General features: G+C 36.4%; 1 protein-coding gene across 3 annotated transcripts in view; it reads left to right on the forward strand.

Annotated features, from left to right (window-relative positions):
• Positions 1-21,035, forward strand: part of LOC113521031 (Ig-like and fibronectin type-III domain-containing protein 1) — a 252,947-nt gene that overhangs the window by 109,457 nt on the left and 122,455 nt on the right. For 2 of the 3 annotated variants that reach the window (XM_052895159.1, XM_052895161.1), the window contains exon 2: positions 6,797-6,828. The exons of the other annotated variant lie outside the window; for it this stretch is intronic. The gene's annotated coding sequence lies outside the window, so the exon portion shown is untranslated. The remainder of the gene's footprint in view (positions 1-6,796; positions 6,829-21,035) is intronic. 3 annotated transcript variants of the gene reach the window in all.

Consider the following 21,035-nt stretch of genomic DNA (forward strand, 5'->3'; position numbering starts at 1 on the left):
ATTGCCAATTACTGTTTAATGCCATTGGAAGCCTTTTGAAACAGTGTCTTTGCCACTTGTAAAATTTTCGATTACAGTATTGCAGACTGTTATTTTATTTATTTACTGTATGTTCTTTGTGATTTTGTTATTTCACAACTCGGTAACATTGTAATACTACTTACTCCTACTGATTACGAATTGTTAGAAATAATATTTTTAATTTATTGTTACACAATTTATTGGGATTTAACAGATATTTATTTATTTATAAAAAACACACCAACAATACGCTCACAACAATTAAGTGGACAATGTACAATGATATAAGAGATTTTGTACAAAAGTCGATTGCTTGGCTACCTCTGTCCCATTCGTGTTTCTATCGTGAAGCGGTTGTGTTTGCATGGGTTTGCATTTAAAGGATGGGATATGACGTGAATTTACAGGGTACAGAGGAATAACATCTGAGTCCTCAGGAATGGCAACGCATGGGGGCTATCATGGGCGAAACAGTATGTGTGTGTACTGTTATGTATGTCCATGGTACTGTTCATGTCTATAGGCGACGGTTACCACATTCCATCAGGTGGGCCGTATGCTTGTTTGCCACCTCAGTGGTATAAAAAAAAGAGTTTAAAAAAAATAATTCGACAATATTACTGCAGATTATACTGTGTAATTTGAGAATTCAGTTCCGTTTCTTATATAATATATAACGATATATCTTTATTAATAGAAGCACTTCAAGTGTTAATGTTTGCATTGCTTGGAACGCTGCGCAATTACATACATACATTCATACATCGTATTGAATGATTTATATAAATACTAGCCTTCACCCGCAACTCCGTTCGCGCGATCGGGATTTTTTTATACAATTGGTAACGATAAAATTGTAACGCCAATTGTGATATCGGTATACGCTAGTAGGGCACCTGTGAGCGATGATAGGTGAAAGTGAAACAGCAGGTCAGTTAGCCCATCGTGATAAATATATTTGGAATTCAACACGATGATTTCAAAGGGGGACCACGTGGTGGTCGACCTAACGGGGTATATTGCCAGCAATGGGTCTGGTAGTCAGCATTAGTAACAATCCCTGTCCCTCCCACTGTGCAATTAGAACATACATACATTCATACATCGTACTGACTGATTTATATAAATACTAGCTTTTACCCGCGACTTCGTCCGTACGATTGGGATGTTTTTTTAATTAGTAACAATGGAATGGTAACCCCGACTGTGCAAAAAACAAAAAGACCATCGTGTCCTGTCCCATTCGTGTTTCTACCGTGAAGCAGTTGTGTTTGCATAGCTGTATTTCGGTTTGAAGGGTGGGATATGGCGTGAATTTACAGGATACAGAGGAATAACACCTGAGTCCTTAGGAATGGCAACGCATGAGAGGTATCATGGGCAAAACAGTATACTCTGTTATGTCCATGGTACTGCTCATGTCTATATGCCACGGTTACCACTTTTCATCAGGTGGGCCGACAGCTTGTTTGCCATTCTAAGTTGTGTAAAAAAAAAACATAGAAATAGTAACATGGACATACGCCCTTTGTACTTAGTACAAATTCTTTATTGCAGGCGACAAAGGTCTAGTATGTAAGGTGATTTCTTCCGCATTGAGCAGATATGAGAGGCATCCTTGTATTGAATTATTTACCATCTAATTATTTATCATACGAACATCATTTTAATGATGTTTATAGACCTTGGTGATGCAGAGGTTTAGTACATTGCCTCATCTTCTAATGATCATGGGTTCGAACCCACTATGTCATAAGTATATATATATATATATATATATATATATATATATATATATATATATATATATATATATATATATATATATATATATATATATATATATATATATATATATATATATACAAAAGATCATCAAAGGCTAACTGCGGTTGTCAAGGGGGAAGGGATTATTAATGATGGGGATTAGCAACCCTCTTACTAACAATATACCCTATCAGGTCGACCTCCTCGCGGTTCTTCCTGGAAACCATAGTGACTGGTTCATTGTTGAATTTGTCACGATGGACTAACTGACTTACTTTATTTTCACTTATCATCCCTCACTGGTGTCTCACTGGTGGTTTTTTTTTATATATACAAATAAATATATATAAATAACAAATAAACTTACACATATATAAGTTAAGACATATTATAAACGAAAATGAGAAAAATATATAGTACTTAATGCTCCTTAAAAAAAGAGATATAAATTAAATCGACTTAACCTGTAGATAAAAAGAACACAGTTAAGTTATGTAAGTTAACATTGTACAGAAATAAATATTAATGACAATTAATCAATTAAATTAAATCGATCCGCACGACGGTGTATAATATAATAAATTAATGGCATAAGTGATTTAATTTACATTTATAATAATTGCGTAGTTATAAAGGAAAATACCATACTATACCTACATAGCTAAGCACCATGCAACTAGGTCCTACGTTTAATCCACCTATGGAAGGAAATGTTTAAAGGCATAGATGAGCCACTAAACTTCGACTGACCAGTAAATAATCAGTTGAATAGTAATTTTTTTTTATGCAACTTAGAATAGCAAACAAGCTGACGGCCCACTTGATAGAAAGTGGTAACCGTCGCCTATAGACATGAGCAGTACCATGGACATAACAGAGTATACTGTTTCGCCCATGATACCCCGAATGCGTTACCATTCCTGAGGACTCAGGTGTTTTTCCTCTGTACCCAGTAAATTCACGCCATATCCCACCCTTCAAACTGAAACACAGATTTGATAATGGACACACAAAATTTGTTTAATTTATTTATGTATATAATATTTTTTTCGTCAAGAATCCTCCCAGCCCGCTTTTGGCTTATGGTCACAATAGAATATCAGTGTTTTGCTCTTTTAAGGGCGAAACAATAAGCTGAATTGTGACCATTTTGTATTACTGCGGCACACCCACTAAAAATTATGTTACTTCTTTTATGTACCTCCGATCAAATTGTTTATAATTACTCCTCTCCATCCAAAGGTTGCCTGGAAGATATCGCCTTTAGCGACAAGGTCACCCATTGTTTTCTTATTGTGATTATTTCTAGTAATTGTTTATATTTATAATAAGATTCCTATTGTAATCTTTTGGAGGAAACAATAAAGAGTATCTATCTACTTTCTTTTTGTTTTGTTTTTTTTTTCGTATATGTATTGTTTTTCTTTTTTTAAGTATGCGCCAATATTTAATGATATTTGTGTGTTGTAAGTGAAGCAAATAAGTTATTTATTTATCTAAAATAAAGTGTAATAGATTGAAATGTAAAGGGGAGTGTTCTGAGGAATTGTTCGGATTGATACCTGCTACTGATTTTCACCACCGTACAACCCGCCACAAACTAAATTTTCATCCCAATCATCTGGACGAGTGGTGGTTTTTCACCGTGCATGTTTCAAGGCACTTTCTACCACGCACAACCATTCTTTGGAATCAATTTCCAGCAGCAGTATTTCCGAACCGATACGACAACATAACCTTAAAAAAAAGAGCATATTCCTTTTTAAAAGGCCGGCAGCACACCTACAATGCCGCTGGTGTTGTGGGTGATCATGGGCGGCGGTAGTCACTTACCATCAGGTGAGCCGCATGCTCGTTCGCCCCCTGTGTTGTAAAAAAATATAGTAATAGTTACAATTGTGTTACACAAAAAAAAAACAACTTCGGTTGCGGCAAAAACTGTTATTTTGTTTTTTTAACTAAACTTTTGAACGCATTTTGATAAAATTTCTATGGAACTAATTTGTAAGTATATTCTTTTTGAAGTCGGTTAAAAAAAAGCATAGATTGCGTATCATTTATTATGTTCCGTTGACAAGATATCTCCATTTATTAGGCTCGTTAAAGGCAGTTCTCCCGTAAATTGGCCGATACTCGAAACCTTATTACTGGTGTTAATATAAAATATTTATGGGGCGGATAACGAGTGTGACCTACTTACAATATTGCGGGATGCTTTTTACATCCTACATTTCTGTGCACGAAGCCTCAAATGTCAATCCAATTGATCCCTTCTACCCCTAACAATTATAAAAAAGATATTTTCTTATGCATTAAAGAATAATATTCAAACTGACAATCCAGCTGATAGAAAGTGGTAATCGTCTCCGACAGACATACAACTCTAGAGATGGTTAATATTTGACCATGGTAATAACAGACTTTGTACAAAAGTCGTTTGCTTGGACACCTCTGTCCCATTCGTGTTTCTACCGTGAAGCAGTTGTGTTTGCATGGCTGTGTTTCGGTTTGTAGGGTGGGATATGGCAGTGAATTTACTGGGTACAGAGGAATAACACCTGAGTCCTCAGGAATGGCAACGCATGGGGGGGTATCATCCCTACAGTGCATTTGGGGTCCGTCTTGATAAAATTTCTTTAAGACCAATATATAAGTTTTAAAAGATAGAAAAGAGAATGTTCCAAATAGGTTTACAACTCACAGAGTTATGAGATTTCAAATATAAAAAAAATATAACCGAATTGGGACCCCCTTATTTTTGAAGTCGGTTGAAAATAATCATCCTCAGGTTTTCATTTAGATAATCCAAAAAAAGCTGAAAAGGTTTTTTATAATAATTACCGCGAAAAGAAAGCGATGAATTTGCATACTAAATGATTACATTATTCCCAAGTCCCGAGCTTTAAAGGCCGCGAAAGCTTTGTTATATAATATAAACCATATAATCTAGGGGGAAAAGATCATTAGTAATGCGGATTACCAGCCCCATAGCTAGTATTATACCCTGTCAGGTCGATCTCACCATGGTCCCTCCTGGAAACAATCGTGCCCAATTCCAGGTATTCGTCACGATGGACTAACTCACCTACTTTTTCATTCTCATCTGTCATCCCTTACTGGTGCCCCACCAGTGTATACTGTTAGCACAGGCGTGATAACCATACCATTTTCACCCATTAAAAAAATACGCTGTCAGGTCAACCTCCCCGCGGTCCCTTCTAAAAACAATCATGCTGAATTCCAAGTATTCATCACGATAGGCTAATTTGAACTTGTTTTTTCATTCTCACCTCACCTTCACATTCTTACAGGATGATAATCCCTCACTGGAGCCCAGCCAGCGAACTGTCTGCACAGGCGGAGTTACCATTCTGTTATCTCGCTTTTTTTTTATATATGTATGTTGTAATTTGTGTGCTGTAAGTGATGCAAATAAATTATATATCTATCTATCTTAATTATAATTTTACATAGATCTTTTTTCATTTAATAATTACCTCTTGTCGGGGCAAGTAATTCATGTATTCTCTTCCAGCAGCTCTATGGAATAGAGCCATATCTTTACCTCCCTATACGACATGACACCAAGTGTTTCTTTTATCTGTCCCATGTAGTTATTTCTCGGATTCCCCCTTCCCCTTTTTTACATATTTAAAATTTATATGAATGGGCTTAATTAAATTAAATGCAAAATTTTTATTTTAACTTTTGTCTGTCTATATATTTGTTCCGGTATCATGCAAAAACTACTACACCAAACAGGATGTAGTTTTCACATTTATATACATGAAGGTCAAATTAAAATCTGATGTGTATTTTTTTTTCATTATACATACAATGCCAATCAAACTGAAGGCCCACCTGATGGTAAGTGGTAACCGTGAGCTTATTGTCAAAGTTTTTTCAAGAGATTATAGCACGGGTTTTAAAAAAGAAAGGGTAAAAAAGTTTCTACAGGATCAGCAACGTGTGCATAAATGCATTCATGCTTGTTTACCACCTCAGTGGTGTAAAAAAAGTAGCAACCATCGCTTATAGACACGATCACGCTCTTGATATCTATGTCCACGTTACATTATCACATAAAAAGTAATTTTTTATACCTCAAAGGTTATACCTTTGAGGTATAAAAAATTACACCTGAGTCCTCAGGAATGACAACGCATGGGAGGTATCATGGGCGAAACAGTATACTCTGTTATATCCATAGTACTGCTCATGTCTATAGGCGACGGTTACCACTTTCCATCAGGTGGACCGTCAGCTTGTTTGCCATTCTAAGTTGTATAAGAAATAGTTGGCAAACAAGCATACAGCCCGTCTTATGGTAAACGGTCACTAGCTATGGACACCTGCAACACTTGGGTTGTCACGTGCGCATTGCAACCCTAGAAAGTAATTAGAAAGAGACGAGAACGGTCGTATTATTTTTATACACAGCAAGGATTGTAGTATTTTCTAAGAGTTCACCTTTCGCGTCCGTAACATCCGTGATACGGATCCAGGGTTAGAATATTCGCCGTCATAAATATTTTCAAAACGTGGGTTCACAGAATATATTATTACATAACATAAAAATATTTTTATATTTAAACCCGTAATTTAAGCCATGAATTTAAATAAATGATATATATATATATATATATATATATATATATATATATATATATATATATATATATATATATATATGCAGGGAGTTAGTGGATGCAGATAGCTCAGGACCGTTCTTTATGGCAGCCTATGGGGGAAGCTTATGTCCAGCAATGAAACTGAAATGATAATGAGATATATATATATATACATATATAAGTATGGTAAGTATATATTTTATATATCGTCCACCCCTGTGCCTACCTAAGTACAACTGACGTAAGCTTACTGCGCCATTGCATGTTTTACTCTTGACTTCCATAATTACTCCATACCTAAGGAATACGCAGTCATGCGGCGTCCATTATGTGTGCTAATGTTGTGACACGGTCTAATTATAGCCGTTTTGTTTCAGATTCCTTCGGTTTCACTAAAGAGGCCATTATTGTAAGTATCTAAGTTACTTTTATGGCATTATACGATGCGTTAATAATGAAAAATTTGTTTTAATTTTTTAACAAAAATAATTTTATTCCACGTAATAAAATTGACTCCGATTGTGGCAACACCAGTTATTTTGATTTAAAAACTTTTTTTTATTTCTGTGATTGATTGATTTTGTTGAAGTTTTTATTTATACAACTTAGAATGGCGAACAAGCTGACGGCCCACCTGATGGAAAGTGGTAACTGTTGCCTATAGACAAGCAGTATCATGGACATAACAGAGTATACTGTTTTGCCTATGATATCCTCATGCCTTGCTATTCCTGAGGACTCAGGTGTTATTCCTCTGTACCCTGTAAATTCACTGCCATATCCCGCCCTTCAAACCGAAACACAGCCATGCAAACACAACTGCTTCACGGTAGAAACACGAATGGGACAGAGGTGTCCAAGCAAACGACTTTTGTACAAAGTCTCCCTCTAGTTGTTTCTATGTAAGTAATCTGTAATCATATATATACTTTAAATATACGATAAAAAAATCCAAATAACTTTGCAAGTAATAATAAACTTTATGAAAACATAAAAAATATACAATTGAATAGAGAACCTTTTTATTTTTGAAGTCACTTAAAAATGATAATGCATGAAAAAAAAATTAGCAGCCATCAATTCGTGTGACAACGTTTTTGCATAAAAAAACGTCCTTCGCATTACCAGTAATTTGATAACAGATTACACAAATACTGCACTGATCTTGTTTGTGAATACATACAATTAGAGTCACTGTGACATTGGCGGTGTGACCTTGACGGTGTCACATTCGTCGTATCATTTTTGTCACACCTCTAACCAATGGCGCGGATTATTTGTCTATTGTCTTGTTTATGCCCATGAAAATATTGTTAGTGTTATATTGTATCACCTTCATAGTGTTACAGTAGACGTATTGTCTCTGGCTGCTGCATCTGATATTACAGATACCAGAATATTAATAGATTGATAACATAACTCTACTACGACTTACGTTCACGTGATCAGGATAAAAGGTGACCTATACCCTTCTGCATAAGGGGGGAAAGAGATTGTTAGTAGTGGGGTCAAATAGCTCTATTACTAGCAATATACCCTGTCAGGTCGACCTCCACGTGGTTCCCCCTGGAAACCATCGTGACTAATTCTTGTTTAATTCTTCAGGATGGGCTAACTGACCTACTTTCATCTTCATCTATCACCCTTTACTGGTGCCCCGCCAGCGTATCCCGTTAACGCAGGGTTACCATACCATTATCACCCATTAAAAAAAGCACCCTTCTCCATAACACAGAGTATGTGTATACCAAATTTCATACTGATTAGTTAAGCCGTTAAGGCAATAACAAACAAACAAACAAACTGACTTTCACATTTCTAAAATCAATAAGTATTATGCGGTAAAGGTTATTTTTACAAAATGTAATTAAAATCGTCAAGCAGTTTTTGGAGATTTACAGAAACAAATAAGTAAACAACGGAATTTTTTATATACAATAAGATGTATAATTACCCTTCCAAATAAAAAAAAAACCTAGAACTGAACTCAATATCACTTACAACGCCATCTATTAAAAGCGATCCTAAGTAATGATTCTCATACAAAATTGCCTATTTTTCAATTTTTTGATTTTTCAACTAAACTTTAGGGTTTTTAAACTTTTTTTTTTTCTTTTAAACTACCCCTGTATTATTACGAGCAAAACAAAAAGGAAATATTAAAATCAATGGAGCAGTTGTTGAGTTTTTTGAGTTGAGAGACTAAGGAACGAGGTTTAATTTTTAAATATGCAAATATACAATTTCCGTCATACTCAACGTTCAGGTGTCTTCCTGTTGATACCACGCCAGCTCCTAAGTTATATGAATTCAATGAAATTAATGACTTCGTGAGAACGTCTTTGTTTTGTGACCTTGGAGTGACTTCCTCGGGAAGTAACTAAATATGATTGTTTAATAAAATATTTATTTTCACCTTGAAATCTCTTTCGGAATTAATAGGTAGTCTGCCTAATTAGCGAGGAAGTAAATGATCTCACGATTGTTTTTAGGAGTAAGTAATAATAATATTTATACATTGCATTTATAATGCACAAATATATATATATTAGATCAATAACATTAAGTAATCAATGGTGCATATATTTCTTTATTTAACTTCATACGTGAGCATGGACTTCAAACTAAAAAAACCCTGTGTTATGAAGAACGAAGCAACGTACTGGGAGCACAGTAATAGACCCAAGCTGATACAGAAATGTTTATTTTCTAAATTGAGTCAACCGAGAATGAAGCCAGGGCCACATTTACGAAAAGCAACTTGCCCACCACGTCATGGATTTCATGAAATCCAGATTGTTACTCCATCTCTGTCCCAGTTAGTAGTGAAGGCTCGAAATTTTTAGTTGTATGCAGTGCAGGGAGTCAGTGGATGCAAGTGGCTCAGGACCGTTTCTTATGGCAGTTTATGGGAAATTGCACTGTCTACTGCTGGACATAGACCTCCTCCATAAACTGCCAAACATACATACACAATAAGCATTATATTGTAACTTCTAGACAATAATAGTACATTACTGCAGCGGCCAGCAACTGAGGCATTGAAGGATGAACGTGCAAATGTGGGCCGAGGCGTAGCCGAGGCACACATACGTGAGTCCATCAATGCCTAGTTGTGGCCAAGGCTTGTATAGAACTTTTCTCAAACAATGCTCGGAAATCAAAAACACAATTTTACTTTTTAAGTTCAATGACGAATAACGGACAATAATAATTTTACACGCGCCATAATGTTCCTTTGTTTTTTTTTCAATAAATAGCGTTCTATTTGCAAGCCAGTTCGAAATTTAAATAAAACCTTTTATTAGTTACCTCCTTGGTAGCCATGTTTCGAAGTAAAAGGTCATTCGCTTTTTAAATTACAGGACAGATATGAGTTTACATAGTAATTTATCTGGCCGAAAAACACGACAGATATGGATTTTCATACAAATTTTACCGGCCGCTACCCGCATGTATCTGGCCAGTACGGCAATTTTGATTTATCTCGAAGAAGATTGTCAAGATAATGCTCACGTTTCCAAGCATGTTTGAGAAAAGAATATTTACCTATGTATGATAATCAGCTTACGATTGATCGTATATCAAACGGTCGTGAGTTACCTTCGTGTAACATAAAGGATATAGCTTTAATAATATATTATGAAATAATTTAAGGGGTATATTGTATTGAATATAGTTATTATAACGTAAAAATAATTATAATCAAGGTTTATGTACGATATTATATGAGACAGCACGAACCGCCGTATGTCTGTATGTATTTTACAATGCAGTGAAGAAAATTAAAATTATTCACGGTAATTTAAAAGTCGTAATGAAGTATTCATATGAAACATAAACGACTTTGACATTAAATATATATTTTTTAACATTTTTGATTCAACCGCCTTCAAAAAAGAAGAAGGTTCAGATTCAATTATTTGACAATTATCTTTTTTACCTCATTTTTTACTCTGGCCGTTCTTTTTTTTTTATCTGAAAGAATATACTTTCAAATTGGTTTCGTAGAAATCTTGTCAAAATCGATTTGGTAGTTTAGTTTTTAAATCAAAATAAATGCTTTTATCACAATTGGATCAGATTTTTTTTTGTGAAACGCAATCTTAAATTATTAATGCGTGTTAATGAAATAGTAATTAATGCCTGTGCTAAATATACCCAATCTGGCAACGCTGGGTTGCCAGATTTAGTATGTTTCCCTAATTATAGGTAAAAAAATTTCTAATGACGAAAAAAAAAACTTGCGGGCAATTGCTAGTTTCAAATAAATAGCAACGCTTTATCTAGGCAGCAGAAATAGGTAAGTCTATGACGCCTACATTACAAGTCACTCAAGACTGCCACCAGTAAAAGAACACAAATGTAATACAATTTTATTTCTCTGTAAAAACATTAAATATACCTTATTTTGTAACCGCATAAGGTTTAATACTGTACAACACAAAGTAACCACCACTTAAACAATGATGTTCAACCAGTTTCGTCGACCTTAACACAAAATGGCTGACACTTATGGTATAAACATAAATGCAAATAGTATCTGCATATAAATAGTTTGCTTAGCATATCGCAGGTGCAAAGCAATACATGTTTGCATTCCATAGATTCTGATATTATATAAGTAATTATTATACACAAATATATAGGATAAACAAAGTGATTATTGAAATAACGTCTCGTATGTTACAGTTTAAACGAGTGCAAACTTCTGTTGCCGCTTGATCTCGGCATAGACTGGGTCACCCCTTCCTTTCTCGTGACTAAGGGAACTTGTTGGTCGACAGATGGGCAGCAAGATCCCTCTTTAAACATCAAAATGAAACAAAAGCCTAACTGCAGTTGTCAACCCGTTTATTATGCAAATATTATGCGTCAGCCGACAGTTATCTGGCCGTTTTTGGAAATTCTTCTCACTCTATTCTCCATCTATATATGTATATACATAAAATCTATCTCTTAACCCTCAGAAATAGGGTGGGAAAGGGATTTTCAGCAATGGAGTTTGACAGCCCCATTGCCAGCAATATGCTTTATTAGGTCGACCTCCACATGGTTCCCCCTGGAAACCATCGTGAACGATTCTTGTTGAATTCGTCACGATGGGCTAACTGACCTACTTCAGCCTCACTTATCATCCTTCACTGGTGCTCCGCCGGTGTATACCGATAGCGCAGGCGGGGTTATCATTCCATTATCATAATGATAATGGAAATAACAACTGCAGTTAAAAAAGACTGCAGTTGTCAGCCCGTTTATTATGTGTCAACCGACAGTTATCTGGCAGTTTTTGGAAATTCTTCACACTCTATTCTCCATCTATATATGTATATACATAAGATCTATCTCTTAACACTTAGAAAAAGGGTGGGAAAGGGATTTTTAGCAATGCAGTTTGACAGTCCCATTGCTAACAATATGCCTTATTAGGTCGACCTCCATGTGGTTCCCCCTAGAAACCATCGTGAACAATTCTTGTTGAATTCGTCACGATGGACTAACTGACCTACTTCAGCCTCACCTATCATCCTTCACTGGTGCCCCGCCGGTGTGTACCGATAGCGCAGGCGGGGTTACCATTCCATTATCATTCATTAAAAAAACCTTAGAAATAGGGATAGGGTTTGCATTTGTCGAACGTTTTCGAACTAACAAAATATGAATTTAGTTAACACACACTTTACTAAATATGACATTAAACATCTCTGATCATACACTAAACTGTTTACCGTGATGTTAACTATAAACAAAGGTCACGGCTCATGTCAATATTACATTGACACGAGTCGTGGCCATTAGCTCTGATATGATCTGATGTTATATAAACGATATGACTTTGAAACTTTTATACCAATGCTATTGTTTTTAGTACAACGCGGTTTCAGAGATGTTTTCTCCCACGAACACTCAGGTTATGGAATGAGCCGAGGTTTTCCCAAAAGACTACAGCATGGGGTTCTTCAAAAGGGGGGTAAAGAGATTTCTTCAGGGTCTAATGTATTAATCTGTTCTCCGAAGTGTTGTACAATGCCAGTCTATGTTGAAGTACTAAATTTATACTTATAATAAATCTATACAGAGGTCAATTTTGTACATGAAATATATTTCCAAAATAACTATCAGCGGGTGATTAGTGATCGATACTGATGCCAAAAATGCAATCAGTAAAATTTTTGTCTATCTGTCTGTATGTTCGTTATAGAAACAAAAACTACTCGACGGATTTTAACTAAACTTGGTACAATTATTCTTCATACTCCTAGGCAGGTTATAGTATACTTTTCATCACGCTACGATCAATAGGAACAGAGCAGTGAAGGGAAATGTTGGGAAAACGGGGGAAGTTACTCCATTTTTAAGCTTCCATTGCGTGTGCAGCCTTAATGGCCTCTTATTAAAATGTAAAAATGTCCACCTGTGCGAAGCCGGGACGGGCCGCTAGTATTTAATAAACGCTTCATCTTTCTCCAAAATTGTATTGTGTTTTCGAACAAATTTACACATTTCGAATATGTCCAGAAAAAAACAGTTATGCGTGGCAAGCAACGAACAATTTTAATAAATTAAATAAACAATTAGATGTAGATATTACACAGTGAAATATCCACAGCAAGGAATATACTGGATAGACAATATTTTGACAAGGAATTATCTGTTTTATATTGAGCACATTTGTTTTATATAAGTTTAGTAGTGTTCACTATATTATATGTAGTACGCATGTCTGCTTCACGTGTGTGGGTGCCTCTGATAGATGATCCTATACTTTTTGCGCTATTTGTTTGAGGCAAGCATTGTCCAATTTCGTATATTGTGTCTATGGGTGAAAACCTATAAGTGGATTCATTGCTGTTATCATGTAATTATTTTTTATGTAAATAAGTTTTGGTTTTAATTTTACAAATAAAAATAAAACTACTATTGGATAAATGATCATTTTGTAATCTTTACAGTACAAGCTGTTAGATTTTGAAATTCCCTCCAGAATCTAGCAGCTTGCACTGTAAAAGATTTAGTGTAGGAGTAGGCGTTGTGGATAGGTAATTCTAATGTGTAATGTTTTAGACAACGCACCCGGGAATCAGGGATTCTAAAGGAGAATCCCTCTTGGAGGTAATCTGGGACCAAAAGGTCAAACAAAATCTTTTACAGCAAGCGTAGAATGTGCATAATAACGTCGGCACTTTATTAAGAGCCAGTAATTAATTTAAATAATTGATATTAATCAATTATTAAAATTACACATTCATTAAAATGTGTATTGTTTAATCGAATGGTTATTTAATGAATAATTAATGAATTAATGAAACAGGAAGTGGTTTGTTGTGGACTTTACCTCAAAAGCTCCCAAAAATAAGACGCCCTCATCCCTCTGTAATTAGAGAGGTACAATAATACCGTTCAACCAAAATAGTGGACGTTGGACGAACTGACAAGGGGATTTCAAATTCAGATGAGACGGCTCAGAAAATAACAACTTTAATCCCTTAACCTTAAGCTTTGGTTAATTTAATTTAATTGCACACATTTTGCAAGACAATTTTACGTTTTATATGTATAATACTAGTCTTTATATGCTACTTCGTCTGCTTGACCGAGATAGGTATATGTCATTTAGGTCACTGCGATACACATGGCGTAAACATATTTTTGTATTTTATCTCTTGTTTTATTTTTTATTATTATATAAAGCATTTGATTGTATGAATTTAGTTGTTAATTTACATTTGTCATATTTTTTTTTATACAACTTAGAATGACAAACAAGCTGACGACCCATCTGATGGAAAGTGGTAGCCGTCGCCTATAGACATGAGAAGTACCATGGACATAACAGAGTATACTGTTTCGCCCATGATACCCCCCATGCGTTGCCATTGCTGAAGACTCAGGTGTTATTCCTCTGTACCCAGTAAATTCACGCCACATCCAACCCTTCAAACCGAAACACAGCCATGCAAACACAACTGCTTCACAATTGAAACACGAATAAGACAGAGGTGCCCAAGCAAATGACTTTTGTACAAAGTCTCCCTCTGGTAAATAGATAGATAGATAGATTAATGTATTAATTCTGGTCAATATTAATTAGGATTAAAAATAGCCATTCTTCATCCCAAATGCTACATGTACATTATTAACACTCGAAGAGGTATTTAAAGTAAAGAAACTGGGTGTTTTAATATTATTACTCTTATGGAAGACCTAAAACACGAGTTCTGGGTCTATGAATATCAGCTTTTAACTGCGTACTGCTGAATATAATCCTCCCCCTTGCAAGGTTTTGCTAGTAGTTGTCACGTTTGGCAGGCAGGTTTTGTTTTACAACACAAAGGGCAAACGAGCATGCGGCTCACCTGATGGTAAGTGACTACCGCCGCCACCCACAGTAGTCACCCACAACACCAACGGCATTGCAGGTGTGCTGCCGGCCTTTTAAAAAGGAATATGCTCTTTTCTTGAAGGTTATGTTGTCGTATCGGTTCGGAAATGTTGGCAACCGCAGTTAGGCTTTAGATGTTTTAAGAGGGAAACTACTGCCCATCCCTCGCCCTCCCTTAGTCGCCTCTAACGATATCCATGGGAAAAAGAGTGGCCTATTCTATTCCAGACGACCGGGTAGGAACAAGTGGAAATAATCTACTTTTAACCCCCAGGGAGGAAAGTTGATAAGGACAAGTAGAACTGGCCTAATTAGATAGGAAGGGATTTTTCGTAATGGATGAATTAGTCTTTATTGCTTGCAATGCACTCTATTAGGTCAGATTGACCTCCACGAGGTCCATACTGGAAACCATCATGGTATATCCTGGTGCATCCGCTACCATGGACCAACTAACTTGACTTCGTCCTCACATATCATCGCATCATATAAAAATAGCGCAGACATGATTACCATTCCATTTTCATCACATTGAACCGAAAGAGACGGAAAAAGAAGAGGACATAAATCTGGAGTTGGATTTGTACCCTTGTAGGCATTAAAAACTTTGAATATATGTAATCACAGAGCAACTCACGCTACCAAAATATTACATTCATGACTTCATTAATACCAAACAGCTGGAGATTAATGATATAATGATTATTAATGACTTTTGCCCACCTCGGAAGCGTCGCCTACGGTCAGTGGGAACTAACGCAATTTATTTACTGTACAAACCGAAACGCACTTTATTCCTAACGTTATAAGGTCGTTAATAATAGTACAGCTGACACATGAAGAAGGTCAAAGGTATAGTTGATACGCTATACCAGATTGCAACTTTGTGAGTCACGCTGCGTTGATAAATGAGAGATACTTTGTAATATTAATATTATTGATTATTTTCAATTAAAAATATAGTGTCTATTATGCTTTTTTTATTATACATCAAATGTTTTTAAACAAAGTAACGGACTCCATGATGTAGTGTAATCAATACAAGCATTATAGCACGGTTTTCTTTGAAGATCAAAATATTCCCTGTCGTGCTTTTTGCTAATATTTAATTTCGTCAGTTTTTTTTATACCCCTTACAATGTCAAAGAAGCTGACGGCTCACCTGATGGAAAGTGATAACCGTCGCTTATAGACATTAACAGTACCATGAAGATAACAGAGTTTACTGTTTCGCCCATGATACCCCCATGCGTTGCCATTCCTGAGGACTCAGGTGTTATTCCTCTGTACCCAGTAAATTCACGCCATATCCCATCCTTCAAACCGAAACACAGCCATGCAAACACAACTGTTCACGGTTGAAACACGAATGGGACCCAAGCAATCGACTTTTGTACCAACTCTTCCTCTGGTATCGGATAAATTTTCTAATAATATATATTTATATATATATATATATATATATATACATATATATATATATATATATATATATAGTAATTAGTCGCATTGATAATGACGACAAAAAGTCGCAAACGCGGAAACCAAACGAGGAAACAATTGGACCCGTATGCGAATGGAACCTCAACCCTATACTTAAAGCGATAGAATTAAAAATCAGTAATCCATCAGCATTATTGCGAAGCTTTGAAATACCGGAATCATTTTTGATTTACACCTTTTTGTAATTAAATGTTCAATTAGAAGTGGGAACTATTTCGGTATATACATATCAAACGCATAAAATCATGTGTCTACAAGTAGATACATTTGTAGATTTAACATTTACTTAGCAGAATTTTACTTTTCAAAGAGTACGTCTGTTCATGTATGTGTGTGTTGGGTGACCAATATCTATTGTATCCATTTACCATCAGGCAGGCTGCATGCTTACTTGCCACCTCCATGGTGTAACTACCATAAAAAGGTAGACTTTGTACAAAAGTAGCCTGTTTTTTTAATAGATCATAACAGAATAGTGACAACTCCTGCGCTAACGGTATTCGCTGGGGGGAAGGGATTGTTAGTAAAGTGGAAGTCCCTATTGCTATCAATATACCCTATCAGGTCGACCTCCACGCGGTTCCCTCTGGAAACTATCGTGACTATTTTATCGTTGCATTCGTCACGATGGGCTAACTGAACTGCCTTTTCATCCTCACTTATCACCTTTCGCTGATACCCCGCCAGTGTATACCGATAGCGCAGGCGGGATTACTATGCCATTTTCACCCAGAGCACCAGTGAGGATGATAGGTGATAATGGAAAGGCAGATCAGTTAACCCATCATGATGAGTACACCTGGAATTCAGCATGATGATTTCCAGATGGGACCACGTGGGAGTCGACCTGACATGATATGTTGCTAGCAATGGTAGTCCGCATTACTAATAATCCCTTCCTCCCAAGTAGTCTGTTCGAGTCTTTTATCCCACTCGTGTTTCTACCGTGAAGCAGCTGTATTTAGCTTTATTTGAGATATGGCAGTAAAATTATAGGGTATAGAGGTATGATATTATAGTTCTCAGACATAATAACGCATTAAGAGTGTCATGGGCGTCACGGTATATTCTGTGATTGCCGTATTGCCGTTCATGTCTATAAACATACCGTGAGTGAGCTATATACAATTTTGTGTAGTAGTTTTTGAGACTGGCAGATACTGCGCTATCGATATACGCTGGCGGGGCACCAGTGAGGATGAAAAGGCAGGTCAGTTAGCCCATCGTGTTGAATAGACTTGGAATTCAGCACAATGGTTTCCATGGGGACCACGTAGAGGTCGACCTGTTCGGGTATATTGCTAGCAATGGGGTCCTTAGTCTCCATTATTAACAATCCCCCCCCCCCCCGCTATCAAGGACTTAATCACTTTACAACTAACTTCAAACAAAAGAAAATTTTAAATACAGTTGTTTTTTTTTAATGTTTGTTACTTCATAACTCCGTCGTTTGTAAACCGATTTGGAAAATTATTTTTTTTTTCTTCTAAAATGATATTTTATTATGTATCCTAATATTTTATTTAACTGTATATTTGTTTATGTACTCTAAATATTAAGCAACATTACAAGTGCAATGAAGAATATATATATATATATATATATATATATATATATTAGTTTTTAAATCAAATCAACTAATTAAGCCACAAATAAAGTCGATGTTTTCTGGTAACACATTTTTATATTAAGCCCGCCTTTTGTACCAGATTTTTTTTTTTTTATAATACGGTCAACAAAGAATAAATACGGCCACTTTCTACCATCGTACGGCTCGCCATCGACAGGGAGTTCACCCTCATACCATACAGCCTAGATGGTCGCGTATAACGCGGTTTCAGAGACGTTTTCTTCCACGAACGCTGAGGTTATGGAATGAGCTCCCTGGCGAGGTTTTTCCAAGAGACTACAGCACGGGGTTCTTCAAAAGGTTGTAAACAGGTTTCTTCAGGGTCGGCAACGCGCGCGTAATACCTCTAGTATTGCAGGCGTTCATAGGCTACGGTAACCGCTTACCATCAGGTGGGCCGTATGCTTGTTTGCCCCCTCAGTGGTATAAAAAAAACTTATTTTTTTTAAATAACCTTCAGTAATAACGGAATGCTGTAATCGAATAGTAAACAATCACAAGAACACAAGTACATCCGATCCGTACAAAGTTTTTCACAAATATTTGTACAAAAGGTCATAAACATACGGACATTATGCAAGTAGGACAAACCTGCCCTCGTGTTCTGCTTATTGTGTAAGTAAAATATTTACTCAGACACGGTGACACAGTATTGTGTACAGGTGGTACACAGTATGAAGGTATTACCGAGACAATACGAAGTTTGTTAAATAAACAATTGAATGAAATATCTATCATTTATGTAAATAAAAATAATCCCGGCATAGAATGGGCCATCCCTTCCATTCATGTGAGTATCGTAAGAGACGACTAAGAGAGCTTATGGTGGAGAGATGGACAGCAGCGTCCCTCTTAAAACACCAGAGGGAGACTTTGTACAAAAGTCGATTGCTTAGGTACCTCTGTCCCATTCGTGTTTCTACCGTGAAGCAGTTGTGTTTGCATGTCTGTGTTTCGGTTTATAAAACTTTGAATGTCAAATAAACTGCTGTATGGAGTTCTTTAAAAAGGGGTAAGGAGGTTTCTGCAGGGTCGATAACGCGCGCATAATGCCCCTGGTGTTGCATGCGCGTAAAGTATAGAAAAATATAGTAAGTGGTATAAAAAAAAACTACCACTACAGGTATCATAGATTACTGTAACACCATAGGATACCATCAATTACCGTTCCTGAACATTGGCGTTTTTATGGTTAGTTTTCAGGGAGGCCAGGCCACTTTTTTTTTATACCACTGAGGTGGCAAACAAGCTTACGGCCCACCTGATGGTAAGTGGTTACCGTAGCCTATGAACACCTGCAATACCAGAGGTATTACGCGCGCGTTGCCTTAAAAATTGCATATATATACTCTCTAATCCATTCTATCTTATATAACTGCTGCTACTATTAATATATATACATATATATATCGACTTCATTATCTCTACTGCCATGTTTGGCCGGTAGCACACCTGCAATGCAGCTGGTGTTGTGGGTGATCATGGGCGGCGGTAGTCACTTACCATCAGGTGAGCCGCATGCTCGTTTGCCCCCTGTGTTGTAAAAAAAAAACAATGTGGTCCTGGCATAGAGTAGATAGAATAGAGTAGGCTACCCCCTCCTTTTCCGTGGGCGTAATAAGAGGCGATTGGGGAGAAAGGCATTGTTAGTAATGGAGACTGAGAATCCCATTGCTAGCAATATACCCAACCAGGTCGACCTCCTCGCGGTTCCCCCTGGAAACTATCATGGTTAACTCTTGATGAATTCATCATGATGGGCTAACTGGCCTGTTTTCATTCTCATCTGTCACCCTTCACTGGTGCTCCGCCAATGTATCCCGTTGGCGCAGGTGGGGCTACCATACCATTTTCACCCATCAAAAAAAAAAAACTGCTTCATGCTAGATACACGCGCGAGACAGAAGTACACAAGGCCTTTTGTACAAAGCCACCCTCTGGTAAATGTAACATCGAACGTTAAACTGATGTTACCTTACCTTACATTTCGATTTATCCCGATTTCCAATTCCATTGCGTCAAATGTCACCCCGCTGTTTATATATGGAGATATTGAGCAGTGACGTGCCGAGTCTGACTCGAGTACTAACTCGAATACTTAATACGAAAACAGAATTCAAGTACACAATATTTGAATACAGGGTTCGAGTTTAAATTACATTAATTACAAGTAATTACAATTACAGTACTCGAATACTAATTGTTTGTTTATCATTTTTGTTTTTTTCTTATTCTATTTCATTATTTTATTGATATTTTTTAAATCTCATTTACTTACTTATTTTGAATACACTATCGAAAATTAACGCGACGAAAAAAGGCAGGTAAATAGAACCTACATGGTTTTTATTGTTGACGTTTTGTATTTATATTATTTGTATTTATTTATACGTATCAACTACGTGAAAGTTTAAAATTAACTACTCAATCTTCATAAAACTAAACTTCAGAAGTCAACTAAGAATTTACTCGAATCTCATAAAATAATCTTCTACGGGACAAGTATTCGAGTCTGGTACTCGACTACATAGACTCGAATCAGGATTCGATTCAAAGTACTGAAACACCCGTACAGTCCGAGTACTCGTCTGACTTCTCAAACTCGAATCAGTATTCAATTCTTCTTGTAACGAGCACCAAAATACTCGATTACCAAAAAGGCCGGCTCGAAACATCACTAATCCATAGTTTCGTGCCTTCTACAGATCTGTTATTGCGACCAATTGTGGTGGGTCCTTGTTTGCCCCAAGATGGCACGAGATACCTTCCTCGTACGGTCTTAGGTTCTTTGTTATTCGTGTCACGAGACCAAGGTTGCGGCTGAGTAAGATGTTTGTTGTGATATAAAGTGAATTATTATGCAGTAATTATTGTCTTCGAACGGTAGAGACACGAGTGGGATAGAGGTAGCCATACGGACGACTTTTGTATCTAATAGTGTAGGTAAATATATTAGTTAGAAAAACGGTCGCGTGTATTAATAATAATAATATTTTGAAATCAAAACTGTTGAGTATTTATATCTAAATAATATAGTAAAGTAACTAATTATTCACGTCTGTCTGTTTCTTCGCTAACTTTTTCTAAACCAGTGGCGGCC

This window comes from Galleria mellonella, unplaced genomic scaffold (genome assembly GCF_026898425.1).
Source record: "Galleria mellonella isolate WM207_F2 unplaced genomic scaffold, CSIRO_AGI_GalMel_v1 utg266, whole genome shotgun sequence".
NCBI lineage: Eukaryota > Metazoa > Arthropoda > Insecta > Lepidoptera > Pyralidae > Galleria > Galleria mellonella.